This window comes from Phallusia mammillata, chromosome 6 (genome assembly GCF_965637545.1).
Source record: "Phallusia mammillata chromosome 6, kaPhaMamm4.hap1.1, whole genome shotgun sequence".
Classification (NCBI taxonomy): Eukaryota; Metazoa; Chordata; class Ascidiacea; order Phlebobranchia; family Ascidiidae; genus Phallusia; species Phallusia mammillata.
The window spans coordinates 15,517-31,052 of NC_137257.1; the positions used below are offsets into that span (position 1 = coordinate 15,517).

General features: G+C 36.1%; 1 long non-coding RNA gene and 1 pseudogene across 7 annotated transcripts in view; one reads left to right on the plus strand and one right to left on the minus strand.

Moving 5' to 3' along the window:
* LOC145233490 (uncharacterized) overlaps nt 1-15,536 on the minus strand; it is a 35,914-nt gene that overhangs the window by 11,691 nt on the left and 8,687 nt on the right. Inside the window, exons 4-14 of one of the 7 annotated variants that reach the window (XR_013861124.1) lie at nt 7,684-10,507; nt 7,189-7,308; nt 6,783-6,942; nt 6,255-6,365; nt 4,477-5,946; nt 4,009-4,174; nt 3,362-3,484; nt 2,853-3,044; nt 2,204-2,325; nt 1,692-1,886; nt 89-211 (exon numbers count right to left, since the gene is read on the minus strand). This is a non-coding gene — a long non-coding RNA (uncharacterized LOC145233490). The remainder of the gene's footprint in view (nt 1-88; nt 212-1,691; nt 1,887-2,203; nt 2,326-2,852; nt 3,045-3,361; nt 3,485-4,008; nt 4,175-4,476; nt 5,947-6,254; nt 6,366-6,782; nt 6,943-7,188; nt 7,309-7,683; nt 10,508-15,536) is intronic. The other 6 variants (XR_013861123.1, XR_013861127.1, XR_013861122.1 and 3 more) reach the window with 6 other exon arrangements.
* LOC145231961 (uncharacterized) lies at nt 288-957 on the plus strand (annotated as a pseudogene).

Below are 15,536 nucleotides of genomic sequence, written 5' to 3' on the forward strand. Positions count from 1 at the left end.
AATGTAAGCAAAATGAATAGTATCAAAGTATTGCTGACAATATCGCTGTACCACTCGTTAGTAGAGCAATCAACATATTGAACCTAACCTGATTTATTGTGCTTTGTGTTCTGGCTCCATAGCTTGCATTCAACCGACAAATAGTGTGTTTCTCTTTCCTAAGAAGCTCAGGTTGCTAACGCTGCCGATGATTGCTTGAAGCCTTCATAACCTAAACAAATGTCATCTATAAATAAATATTACCTAAAACAATGGAACACTATATACGGATCTGTTCATAAGTTTAAGGTGAAAATAACGGCCCAAATAGACGTATTAGGTTGGTGTTAAACAGACGCTACGTCAATGTAGCTAAGTCCACAGATTTGGATTTCAACACCAAATTTAGTTGCATCAAACTACCATACCTTGGCGACATCAACCACCGCATACAGAAAGAACTCTTCTGTTTTATCCTTAAAGCAACAGACGGAAAGGTCCGTGTACGTTCGTTCCACCAAACACAGAAGCTTGTGAAAGCATTTGTGCATAAAGATATGCAAGGATTACTCAACCGATCTTCGGTTGTTTACAGACTGAAATGTTCTTGTGGAAAAACCTACATTGGATAAACCAGGCGAAACCTTGGAACGCGAGTTCATGAACACCAACAAATCGAAACGTCCGAAGTGTGTCAACACCTTGAGGCCAACAAAGACCATGTAGTGGACTTTTAAAACCCGGAAGTGCTTGGGACAGCCAGGGACCGCTATCGACTTATGTTACTGGAATCATTTTTCATTCAACGCTATAAACCGGAATTAAACGTTGATTTTAAGTCGGTTCCTTTGTATTTGTTTAATACCTAATTAACTTATTGCGTATTTTGATGTGACGTGCTGTCCTACTATTGTTTCTTTGTTTGTAAATATATTGTATGTCGTAGTTGCTCTGCACCTGTTTGGTCAGACGCACACATTTGCAGGTGGCTTACATCTCGCTTCTGCGCACCTTTTTATCTATCGGTTTTGTGTGACGCTTGTTTCGCACCTTTTTATCATTCTTTTATGCGACTAAAGTGTATATAACTGGGTGCAATTGACGTGGCCTTCATATCACTGATGATGGCATGAGCATTTGCCGAAACGTTTGAACAATAAAGCATGTCGCTTTTAACGTCTATTTGGGCCGTTATTTTCACCATTAAACCTAAAACAATGTTTTGAACATACCAGACAATCATTGTTGTCAGAACACTAGCTATCCCGATGCCACAAGTTTAAATTGATATGTTTTTTAATTACACATTTAATTTTCCGCAATTTCGATAATTTATCCGTATGTTCCGAAATGTCGTAAAACGTACAATTATGTGTGTATAAGTTACTCAGAGTCTCAGACAGATGTAATTTATCCCAAACCTCTATCCCGTGACCCTTCTCTAATTTCCCCAGAATTATTTACTTGCAAAACCCTCGCAATCCCAAATTTCTGTTTGAAGAACTAAGTTTAAAGTAGTAACAAGATCGCCCAGTCCAGTTAAATATACAACTCTGCCCATTAAACCATCGCTTTGGACTATAACTTGGAAACGATGTACAAGCGTTACTTAAACACGACCCACCCCCCAAAAATAAGATATTTCAAAACCCCTGTTTGTCGAGATGGCTTTGTTTCGTTAACACCAATTGTCACCATTATTATTGACTTACTTTTTTATTTTTTTGTTCTGCACGATGTGTATTGCTTGATTCACGGTGTTCATTCGAATCTTTTCGTTTTCGGATAGACATTATCGAGTTCGAGTTCCCACACGTTTCTGATATGCGTCGTTAGTAAATGGATGATGCTCGACAAAACAGATTCTCTCGTGTCCTAGTGGGAAACATCGCACAGTGCTCTTACAGCTGAAAACAAATAACAAAAGGTTAACAGGCTTGAAAGAAATAAATCGATGAGAAACTTGAGTCAAAACACATGTAATACAACTGAACCCTAATTTGTGCGCAATTAGGTGCCGCTAATAGTGTATTATAATAACATGACTTGCAGATTAAATGGTTTGCAACCAAACTGTGCACACATGACGGCAGTTTGAAAATGCTAGACAGGGATTCACTATCATGCCATTGCAAGAATGTACACAAAATAAATAGCATCAATGTAGTACTGACAATATCGCTGTACCACTCGTTAGTATAGCAATCAACATATTGAACCTAACCTGATTTATTGTGCTTTGTGTTTTGGCTCCATAGCTTGCATTCAACCGACAAATAGTGTGTTTCTTTTTCCTAAGAAGCTCAGCTTTCTAACGCTGCCGATCATTGCTTGAAGCCTTCATAACTTAAACAAATTAAATTGATAAATAAATGTTCCCTGAAACAATGTTTTGAACATACCAGACAATTATTGTTGTCAGAACACTAGCTATCTCGATGTCACAAGTTTAAATTTACATGTTTTTTAATTACACATTTAATTTTTCGCAATTTCGATAATTTTTCCGTATGTTCCGAAATGTCGTAAAACGAACAATTATGTGCGTATAAGTTACTCAGACAGATGTCATTTATCCCAAACCTCTATCCCTTGATCCTTTTCTAATTCCCCCAGAATTATTTACTTGCAAAATCCCTGCAATCCCAAACTTCTGCTTAAAGAACCAAACTTAAAGTAGTAACAAGGTCGCCCAGCTAAGTTATATATACAACTCTGCCCATTAAAACATCGCTTTGGACTATAACTTGGAAACGATGTACAAGCGTTACTTAATATGACCCACCCCCAAAAAATAAGATATTTCAAAACCCCTGTTTGTCGAGATGGTTTTGTTTCGTTAACACCAATTGTCACCATTATCTTTGACTTACTTTTTTATTTTTTTGTTCTGCACCATGTGTATTGCTTGATGTACGGTGTTCATTCGAATCTTTTCGTTTTCGGGTAGACATTATCGAATTCGGCTTCCCACAGGTTTCTGATATGCGTCGTTAGTAAATGGATGATGCTCGACAAAACAGATTCTCTGTCCTAGTGGGAAACATCGCACAGTGCTCTTACAGCTGAAAACAAATAACAAAAAGTTAACAGGCTTGAAAGAAATAAATCGATGAGAGACTTGAGTCAAAAAACATGTAATACAACTGAACCCTAATTTGTGCGCAATTAGGTGCCGCTAATAGTGTATTATAATAACATGACTTGCAGATTAAATGGTTTGCAACCAAACTGTGCACACATGACGGCAGTTTGAAAATGCTAGACAGGGGTTCACTATCATGCCATTGCAAGAATGTACACAAAACAAATAGCATCAATGTAGTACTGACAATATCGCTGTACCACTCGTCAGTATGGCAATCAACATATTGAACCTAACCTGATTTATTGTGCTTTGTGTTCTGGCTCCATAGTATGCATTCAACCGACAAATAGTGTGTTTCTCTTTCCTAAGAAGCTCAGGTTGTTAACGCTGCCGATGATTACTTGAAGCCTTCATAACCTAAACAAATTAAATTGATAAATAAATGTTTCCTGAAACAATGTTTGAACATACCAGAAAATTATTGTTGTCAGAACACTAGGTACCCCGATGCCACAAGACCAAATTTCCTTTTTTTAATTACTCATTTAATTTTCCGCAATTTCGATAATATTTCCGTATGTTCCGAAATGTCGTAAAACGAACAATTATGTGCGTATAAGTTATTCAAGAAGATGTCATTTATTTCAAACCTCTATCCCTTGACACTTTCTAATTCCCCCAAGAATTATTTGCTTACAAAACCCTCGCAATCACAACTTTCTGCTTAAAGAAGTAAGTTTAAAGTAGTAACAATATCGCCCAGTCCGGTTAAATATAGAACTCTGCCCATTAAACCATCGCTTTGGACTATAACTTGGAAACGAGGTACAAGCGTTACTTAAACACCACCAACCACATAAAACTTAGATGTTTCAAAACCCTTGTTTGTCGAGATGGCTCTGTTTCATTAACACCAATTGCCACCATTATCTTTGGCTTACTTTTTTCTATTTTTTTTGTTCTGCACCATGTGTATTCCTTCAAGTGCGGTGTTCATTCGAATCTTTTCGTTTTCGAATAGACATTATCGAGTTCGGCTTCCCACAGGTTTCTGATATGCGTCGTTTTCGTTTTCGGATAGATATTATCGAGTTCGGCTTCTGCAAACTATGGAGCCGAACACAAAGCACATTAAATCAGGTTAGATTCAATATGTTGATTGCCATACTGACGAGTGTTACAGCGATATTGTCAGTACTACATTGATGCTATTTATTTTGTGTACATTCTTGCAATGGTATGACAGTAAACCCCTGTCTAGCATTTTCAAACTGCCGTCGTGTGTGCATACTTTGGTTGCAAACCATTTAATCTGCAAGTCATGTTATTACATTATTAGCGGCACCTAACCGCGCACAAATTAGGGTTCAGTTGTATTACATGTGTGTTAATACAAGTCACTCATTTACTTATTTCTTTCAAGTCCGTTGACATTTTGTTATTTCTTTTCAGCTGTAAGAGCGCTGTACGATGTTTCATACTAGGACATGACAGAATATGTTTTGTCAAGCATCATCCACTTACTAACGACGCATATCAGAAACCTGTGGGAAGCCGAACTCGATAATGTCTACCCGAAAACGAAAAGATTCGTATGAACACCGCACTTGAAGCAATACACATGGTGCAGAACAAAAAACAAAAAAGTAAGTCAAACATAATGGTGACAATTGGTGTTAACGAAACAAAGCCATCTTGACAAACAGGGTTTTTGTAATATCTAATTTTTTGGGGGTATGTCGTGTTTAAGTAACGCTTGTACCTCGTTTCCAAGTTATAGTCCCAAGCGATGGTTCAATGGGCAGAGTTGTATATTTAACTTAGCTGGGCGATCTTGTTACTACTTTAAGTTTGGTTCTTTAAGCAGAAGTTTGGGATTGCGAGGGTTTTGCAAGTAAATAATTCTGGGGGAATTAGAAAAGGGTCACGGGATAGAGGTTTGGGATAAATGACATCTGTCTGAGTAACTTATACACACATAATTGTACGCTTTATGACATTTCGGAACATACGGAAAAATTATCTAAATTGCGAAAAATTAAATGTGTAAATTTAAACTTGCAAACTATGGAGCCAAACACAAAGCACAATAAATCAGGTTAGGTTCAATATGTTGATTGCCATACTGACGAGTGGTACAGCGATATTGTCAGTACTACATTGATGCTATTTATTTTGTGTACATTCTTGCAATGGTATGACAGTAAACCCCTGTCTAGCATGTTCAAACTGCCGTCGTGTGTGCACACCTTGGTTGCAAACCATTTAATCTGCAAGTCATGTTATTTCATTCTTAGCGGCACTTAACTGCGCACAAATTAGGGTTCAGTTGTATTACATGTGTGTGGATAGAAGTCTCCCAATGACTTATTTCTTTCAAGTCAGTTGACGACGCATATCAGAAACCTGTGGGAAGCCGAACTCGATAATGTCTACCCGAAAACGAAAAGATTCGTGTGAACACCGCACTTGAAGCAATACACATGGTGCAAAACAAAAAATAAAAAAGTAAGTCAAAGATAATGGTGACAATTGGTGTTAACAAAACAAAGCCATCTCGACAAACAGGGGTTTTGAAATATCTAAGTTTTTTGGGGGTGGGTCGTATTTAAGTAACGCTTGTACCTTGTTTCAAAGTTATAGTCCAAAGCGATGGTTTAATGGGCAGAGTTGTATATTTAACTGGGCTGGGCGATCTTGTTACTACTTTAAACTTACTTCTTTAAGCAGAAATTTGTGATTGCGAGGGTTTTGTGAGCAAATAATTCTTGGGGGAATTAGAAAGTGTCAAGGGATAGAGGTCGTTAGTAAATGGATGATGCTCGACAAAACATATTCTGTCATGTCCTAGTAGGAAACATTGTACAGCGCTCTTACAGCTGAAAAGAAATGAAAAAATGTCAACGGACTTGAAAGAAATAAGTCAATGAGAGACTTCTATCCACACACATGTAATACAACCGAACCCTAATTTGTGGGCAGTTAAGTGCCGCTAAGAATGAAATAACATGACTTGCAGATTAAATGGTTTGCAACCAAAGTATGCACATACGACGACAGTTTGAAAATGCTATACAAGAGTTTACTGTCATATCATTACAAGAATGTACACAAAATAAATAGCATCAAAGTATTACTGACAATATCGCTGTACCACTCGTATGGCAATCAACATATTGAACCTAACCTGATTTAATGTGCTTTGTGTTCGACTCCATAGTTTGCACTCAACCGTTGAACAGTGTGTTTCTCTTTCCTAAGCAGCTCAGGTTGGGTGTAGATTCACCTGAAGCACCCACTAAAAGCCATTTTCTTTTTAACTTCTTTCCCTAACTCAATCGACTATTTCACATACTATTTGTTTATACTGAGGTTTATCACGATTACAAATTCTTGTTTAATCTATCCGACCTGTTTAAAGCCGAATTTTGTACCGAATTCCAACACGAGATTGCCGTTTACATTTTTAAGGGTGGTAAAGGTCAAACAGCTTTACTTGAAGGGGGCCACAAGGCCAAAAAGTTACCTTTAGGGGGCTGTGCACGGTCCACGGAAGGTTGAGAACCACTGATTTAGACTATAACTTGGAAAAAATGTACGTGCGTTGCACACGAACCCCCATCTCAACCCATAAAAAATATGATGTTTTAAACCTCTGTTTGGCGAGGTGCTTTTGTTTCGTTTACGTCAATTGACACCTTTATTTTTTACCTACTTTTTTATTTTTCTGTTTGAAGTGTGCTTCCTTTTGTTCGGCATTCATGTAAATCTTTTCATTTTCCAGTTGAAATTTCCGAGTTTCACTTCGTATGCGTCACTGGTAAATGAATGATGATACACAAAGCAGATTCTGTCGTCGTACAGCGTTCTAACTGCTGGAACGAAATGACAAAATAACAACATGCTTTGAAGAAATGAGGCAGTGAAACACGTGCATCAACACGCAAAAAAATCAATTGGGATTGTTTACAAACAAAAGTTTGTACACAAGACAGTTTGAAAATTTAGGACAAGATTTTACTGTCAAACCATTGTAAGGACGTACACAAAATAAATAGCATCAATGTTTTTCTAATAATATCGCTGTACCACTCTTCAGTATGTCAACATTTTCATCATACCTGGTACAATGTGTTTTGCGGTCTGGCTCCAAAGTTTGAATTCAATCGACAAACGGCGTGCTTCTTCATAAGCAGCTCGGTTTGCAAACGCTGATGATGATTGCTTGAAACCTTCATAACCTAAAGAAATGCAATCGATAAATAAATGTTACCCATAACAATAATAATGTCTTCAACTCTTCATCATACCCGACAATGTATTTTAGCTATTCCGATAGCACAAGACCAAATTTGCATGTTTTTAATTATTCATCTAATTTTAGTAATTTTGCACTTTTGTTTCTCTAATTTCCATACTTTCGCAATTTTGATAATTTTTCAGCATATTCCAAAACGCATGAAAATTTGAAATTATATGTGTATAAGTCACTCATACCGTTCGCTTACTCCACTAACCCTTTTCGCGCCCCAAACCTCACTCCATAAAACAAAAGCTATGATGTTTTGAAACCTCTGTATTGCGAGTTGGCTTTGTTTCGTTTGCGTGATTGTCACCTTTGTCTTTAATACTTCTGTATTTTCCTGCTTAGCGCCCAGTGTGCTTCCTTTTGTGCGATGTCCATTTGAATCTTCATTTTCAAGTAGAAATTAACGAGTTCGACTTCTCAAAAGTTTCTCGTATGCGTCATTGGAAAGTGAATGATGCTCCACAAAACAGTTTCCGTCGTGTTCTCGTGTGAAACATGGTACAGCGTTTTTACGGCTAAAAAGAAGAAATAAATAACAACGAAAAGAAATAAAAAATAAAAGAGTTAATGAAAGACGTGTATCGACACCCACATAATCCAACTAAACCCTATTTTGTGCGCAATTAGGTACCACCATTAGTGTTTCAACAAGACCAGATTACTCGGTTTACAAACAAAAGTATGTAGCCAAACCAAACCATTGCCAAACCATTACAAAGACGTACACAAAATTAATAGCATCAATGTATTACTGACAATCAGTGCGGGATTAAGGGTCTACTGGCCTGTAGGCACATGTTATAAGTGGCCCGAAAATCAGGGTTCCCAACTAAAAAAATAGAATTATCAGTGTTGCCAAATCAAAAAAGTGGCCTGGATTTTTGACCGGCACGTGCCTACTTTGCCTAATGATTCATCCGGCACTGCTGACAATATCGCTATTACCACTCAATAGTAGTGCAATGATAAAAACTGCTCAGTTTCAAATGAAGTGTCTCGTTCTGTTTAGCAGCTCGGTGCTTAAAACGTCATTGTGCTCGATAAATAAGTGTTACCTAAAACAATGTGTTGAACATAGGAGACCATTATTTTATTCTCAGTAATCCACCAGCTATACCCATATCACAAGACCAAATTTGAACCCCGCCATTTTGTTATTTTTTTCATATGTTACGAAATGTCTAAACGTGCAATATGTGTAGCCTATAAGTCACTCAGACGGTTCGCTTAAACCTGTCTGTCATTGGTCAAACCTAATGTTGTTCTACGTTCAAAATTGAGGTTGTTTGCAGGCAATTTTTCCTCATATGAAATATTTGACATATATTTTAACAAAATTTAAAAGGTGTCTCGCAAAATGCGTTCTGCTGTAAACGCGCAAAGTGTGTCGTGGAGTTAACGGGACAGAAAAGAGTTAGCTCTTGGATCCAACATGGTACCCTGCTGGTTAAAAAAAACTCTGCAACAGTTTTAAAAATAAAGTTGTTCTGCATTCAAAATTGAGGTTGTTTGCAGCTAATTTTTCCACATGAGAAAATTTTTACATAAAAATTGAAAAAAGGGACTTACTAAAAGCGTTCTGCTGTAAAAACGCGTTAAGGGTGTGTCGTAAAGTCAACGGGACAAAAAAAGTTCTAGGCTCAACATTGAATCCTTCTAGTAAAAAGCTTACCTCCTGGACAGTTGGTGATCACAAGCGTTTTAGCCTAATTTTTGCGTGTTATAACGCTGACAGTTACGATTTCTGCTAATGATCAAAATATGTAAAAAAAGATCTTGCAGTAGAAGGACAATAGGCTACTCTGCACAGCATTTTTTTGGCTAAACTTCATTAAACTGCTCTATACGTTATAATTAATTTATTCAATTATTGTTTTGTTTTCTAATTGTGTCTTGCATTAATTTGCAATTTACATAGTAACTGAAATATCGTGGTAAAGTTTTTGTAATTGGGGAAATTATTCTGCCAGAATGACACTGGTCATTTTTTCGCAAGTTTGTTTATAAACAGATGATTGATGGCGCAAGGATATATTTTCACAATGGCATAATTAAATTGTTTCGCTTACTATTTTCTGTGATCAAATATTAACTAAATTTTAGGTTTCACTGAGGCATAAAATTAGTTTTTTAAATCACTTTGGCAACAAAAGGTTGCATCATATTTTCATTCTTGTGCCAATGGAACGTTACTTTCGTATCATGGTTTGAAAATTGGCAAAATGTTTAAAACTAAACACTGATATCAGATTTGCCAAACTCATGAAATATTACGTCACATTAGTTAGATTCAGAAATCTTCACAAACAAATTTTCACACATATGTTCAAAACTCTAAATATGCAATTATTGCCCAAGTTCATGCTGCATTTAAAAATAACAGATTTTTGTTGGTACAACTTTGCATGAATTTGCAATTTGAAGCGTGCTTGAATTTCCAAACAAAATCGACAAAATTCACAATTAGGATCTTGACAATTTTTGTTAACATTTTGTTAGCCATCAACATGTGTTTTACGGATTCGATTGATCTAATATTGGAATCAATCTCTACCTGTCTTATTAAGTTAAAACGTAAACACACTTGAAACAAACAAACAACACAAAACAACACTGACCAAGGTAAAAAAAACATTATTCAAGACATGCAACTGATTTTGTGCACAAAACAAAACACACAAACAATTGTCCAGTGCAAAATTACATTTTTTTAGAAAATATTCACTTGGAAATACCGGTATTGTCCAGTATATCTTCTATGAGTTGCTGAAACTAAGAATGGAAATGAAAAATATTTTCCATTCTCAGTTATTTAGAATAGTGAATGGTGATTGTCTGTACATGAATGGTGATTGTCTGTACATGAATGGTGATTGTCTGTACATGAATGGTGATTGTCTGTACATGAACGGTGATTGTCTGTACATGAATGGTGATTGTCTGTACATGAATGGTAATTGTCTGTACATGAATGGTGATTGTCTGTACATGAATGATGATTGTCTGTACATGAATGGTGATTGTCTGTACATGAATGGTGATTGTCTGTACATGAATGGTGATTGTCTGTTGAACAAGAACTGTTGAAGGGTCCAATAATGTTCAGTTCAAACACATGTCTTCTCTTCTTTCTGCAGAACACAACTTGTATTAACACTATTTTAGTATATTTGTCTGTCAAAACCACACAACAGATAGGTTTAAGAAATTTAAATGACTAACGTTGCAGCTTACAAATGTAACTTGTCCAAACTATTTTATGCATACACTTGCTCATGAAGATTTGTTACCAGGTCAAACATAAACAACACAGTATTATATGCTAGTTGCAAAAAACAAAAAATGTGAACCCTTTAAGCACAATAAAAAATAATTGGAATGATTTCATGGTGAACGGCTGGGTCATTTGGGGGTCAAACTTTAAGAGGATCAAGTTTTAAACAATAGCTAACATCTGTGTAAATTTGAATAAATTTAAAGCACTCTTTCTTGCCCAAATGCGTTTGACAAACCAGCATCAGACAGAAATGAATATTTCGGGGTTTAAGGGGTAAAAATGGGTAAATCCTGTTAAAAGTTAGAAAATTCTGCACCAACCAACAGAGCACATAACTCCTAGATGATGTACTTTAGTCAGTACAGCCGTTTTAAAAATTTTAGATTTTGGGGCCTGCGGGTGAACCGCTGGGTCATTCGGAGTTAAACTTCAGGAGGATCAAATTTGGATTAATATGTAACATCTGTCAAAATTTTAATAAATTTGGAGCACCCTTTCTTGACCAAAAGCGTTTAACAAACCAGCGTTAGACAGAAAAAAGAAAAGAAAACACGGACAAAAACAATATGTGTCCCCTTCATAGAAGAGGACCCATAATAAATGTTAACATATAACCTTGCATTTAAATACCTGTGGGAATAAGAAACAGAACATGACTGTTATTTACTACACTTAACCATAGATGACAGCATTTATTGCCTATGAAATGACCCAATACATCTATGTCTGTGTCATTTTTGACTCATGAGTGGCAATAAATTCCCATGCACCAAACAATTGTAATTTTGAAATGCTTTCAGTGAATTCTTTAGGTTCAAATAATTGCACAGATTTTGCATGGAATTTCAACTTGACTGCCGCGCAGATTTGCATAAATTAATGAATTTTTGATTTACAAGTGGATTAAATGGTTCATGCAATTTGTATGTAATTCCTGCAAGACTATGACAAAAATAATGAAAAAAAACACAACAAATCATCATCAGTTTTGCTATACTTCTTTTCATTGACTCTATTAATGAAATTAAGCTTGTTACAACCAAGCAGTTTATTGTTCTACATTAACATAAAGTTTCTCAGAAAATTTACTGGAGTTGTCTTAGGGAGCTGTTCAATATTGCAAGGACAGCATATTTAAATGGAGACAAGAAAAAATCAAAAATTGCATATGCCCCAGATTGGAAAGTTTTTTGGGGGGGGCGGAGAATATTTTTTTTGTCAAAATAATTGCGTGGATTTTTGCGCGGAATAAAAATTTTCTGCACAGATTGATAGACTTTTCATTGACAGGTGGATTTAACGATTAACGCACTTTGCATGTAGCGCTTGCAACACTATCTGACAAAAAAACACAAGATAAACACTACAAAACTTCAGTTTACCTCTATTGCACATGCAGCGTTTCGCTAAACTTCACAAATTATCATTTTCATAACGATTCAGACATTTTTGTGCTGTTACATTTCTTTCTTATGAAGTAATTTGAGAATGCAAAACTGCTCTAAACTAGAAGGGTGGCTTAGCACATTTTGTCATTGCCTATACACTATAACCTATTTTAAAACATTCATATATTTCCTCTGCTTATTTTATATTGGGTCCCACATTATCCAGCGTCTTTTATAACCTTAGTTGTTTCTGCAGGCAGAAACTCATGGGTCCCCACACATGCAAAGTTAAAAATAATGCATTTCAAGAGATAACCATGAGAAAGTCGGGTGTTGTAAGGTAAAACACAGTGATCAGCACTGGGCATAAATAATAATACTATGAAACCACAATAATTCAATCAATAGTACTACAAAATTTGAGCCCAATGTTTAAAGGTTTGACCACTAGAGGTGTTTTGAGCAACAACCATTAATGCTTCTGACTACATAGGGCTGTTAACAACCCCCTAACTGCCATGCCACAAAAACATCCAACAAGCAACCCACAAACACAAGTAACACACAACTGGTTGCCCTTGTAACACTATTGGGCCACAGAAATCTTTCGTTTGTGGTGCCCAATAACATACAAATACGTTTTACACTTTGGGGGCTAGTGGGGTGAATGTTGGGGCTACAGTGTTGAACACAACAATCAACACCTATAAATGGCCTCTTTTTCAAGCTATCCAAATTTCAGCCCATTCCGACACTGTTTAAAACCTCACCCATTTTAAGGGGTTAACAGGGTAAATACTGGGGTTATCAACACAAACAAAGTGGGAAGCACATCTACATAACTATCTTTACCATATGTGTAAGTTTCATCCAAATCCATTAAACATTTGATGGCAAAACGAGTCGGACAAACTTTGCGGGGTAAAAAACATTTTAGGGGGCTAGCAGGGTAAGTACTAGGGTTATCAACACAAACAAAGTGGGATGCACATCTACATAACTATATCTACCATCTGTGCAAATTTCACCCAAATCCATTAAACATTTGATGGCAAAACGAGTCGGACAAACTTTGGGTGAAAAAAAACATTTTAGGGGGCTAACGGGGTAAATAGTGGGGTTATCAACACAAACAAAGTGGGATGCACATCTACATAACTATACCTACCATCTGTGTAAGTTTCATCCAAATTCATTAAACATTTGATGGCAAAACGAGTCGGACAAACTTTGGGTGAAAAAAAACATTTTAGGGGGCTAGCGGGGTAAATACTGGGGTTATCAACACAAACAAAGTGGGATGCACATCTACATAACTATACCTACCATCTGTGTAAGTTTCATCTAAATTTATTAAACATTTGATGGCAAAACGAGTCGGACAAACTTTGGGGTAAAAGGGGGCTAGCGGGGTAAATACTGGGGTTATCAACAAAAACAAAGTGGGATGCACATCTACATAACTATACTTACCATCTGTGTAAATTTCATCGAAATCTATCAAACATTTCATGGAAAATGAGTCGGACAAACTTTGGGGGAGAAAAAAAAAGAAAACAAAAGAACAATTTGAGTAAAATCAATATGTGTCCCCTTCAGGGAAGGGGACCCATAATTATTATTTGTCACACAGAAAACATTATTTTATGTAACTTGCCTAGCCGGCAGTCACTTTAATGTCATCCTAAAAATACTGATAAATGTACTTTAAAAGACTACGTTAGCGAATTATAGATGTTATTACAAGCGGGTCATTCCATGTCAACTGCCCAGGCCATATAACCCACCCTCTCAGATTTTTATCAAATTTCATATGTCCATGCAGCTAGTTACACTGATTTCAACAAAAAAAAAAATTTTTGAAATCTATCAATGTTTCACGAAGTTATGACATTTTGAAAATATGTCAAATATGTGATCACTGCAGCGACGCGCATCAATGCTTTTTGATAATACTGTGTTTAAAATGTCATATTTCTTTCTAATTTGTATATTGTGGTCATTTTAGTAGGTTAGGTGAACCTTTAGGACATTCTCAATCACCTCATTACAGTTTTTCATGTTTTTGAAATATGGGTCAGTAATTAAAGGGGGTTCAGTTTGGGGGTATGCAAATGTGCATTCATGCGTAACGACAACTTTAAAAGCTCATATCTTGAAGAGCACACTAGCTAGAAAGTTAAGTAATGGCTCAAATGAAAGCTCTTGCTGAGTACTTTCCTTGTTCTTAATTTTATGATGCTTCTCTGTAATTTGTTTAAAGGAGGGTCATAATAAAACACAGGTTCATTTTTCGGATATTTTTGTGATACTGCGTCTATTATCTATACTTTATGTGCCCTAATTTGTTTTTAAAAGTTGTTAAGATGCAAAAGTGTAGTGCAGGTGTCTCACTGGATACTGAATGCCACAAAAAGACATATCCAACACAAAAACAAGGTATTTAACCAATTGACTTTCTAACAGATGAAGAGGAAGTGCTTCTGAATATTCGAGTAGCTGCTGATAAGGGTAATGAATGTTGTTTGAAGAACGTATGTATTTTCCACAGGTACAATTACATTGGTCGGTACCCTTTCTTGCAGAAGTAGTGTTGTGATCCTTTTCAAGTTCACAGTTAACCAGTCAAAAATCGTAATATACGTCCACTCACTTGGGAATGTTACCAAAATATAAAAATTGTAATTTAAATATTGTACCAGAAAAAAAAGGTGTGTGCCAAATGCAGTACAAGACTTAAAGAAACTATCCTTCAAAATGTATCATCAAATGAAGAAGCTTCGAGTTCGACTGACAGTGAAATATGTAACATTGCATCTACTGTTAAAGCAAACGCATCTTTCAGCAAGCTTAATGAAAGTTTACAGAGCGTTGAGGTGATTACCTGTGAAGTTGCATAGTGTGCCTTCAAGCAGTAACATTTTCTATGGGCAAAGAAAATTATGTCAAATTCATGATACCCTTCATGCAAAGATGTCCAATTTTTTTAATGTCAGTGATGTAGACCTATAGCAAGACCAACCTGACACTAAAGACGAAGACAAAATGAAAATAAAATCTTTTGACAACATTATCTCTAAAATGAAAAAAAATTAGGAACAGTGACAGTACGATAGCAGAAAAATACAAGTCCCCACAATGATACCCAAGCAACTGGTCAAGAGAAAAGACTACCTCAAAAGGGAAAATCACACCTTTTCACGGTACAATGTTTAAATTGTAATTTTTATATTTTTGGTAATATTCCCAAGTGATAGGACGTATATTAAGATTTTTGACTGGTTTACTGTGGACTCGAAAAGGATCACAACACTTCTTCTGCAAGAAAGGGTACCGACCAATGTAATTGTACCTGTGGAAAATACATATGTTCTCCAAACAACATTCATTACCCTTATCAGCAGCTACTCGAATATTCAGAAGCACTTGCTCTTCATCTGTTAGAAAGTCAATTGGTAAAATACCTTGTTTTTGTGTTGGATATGTCTTTTTGTG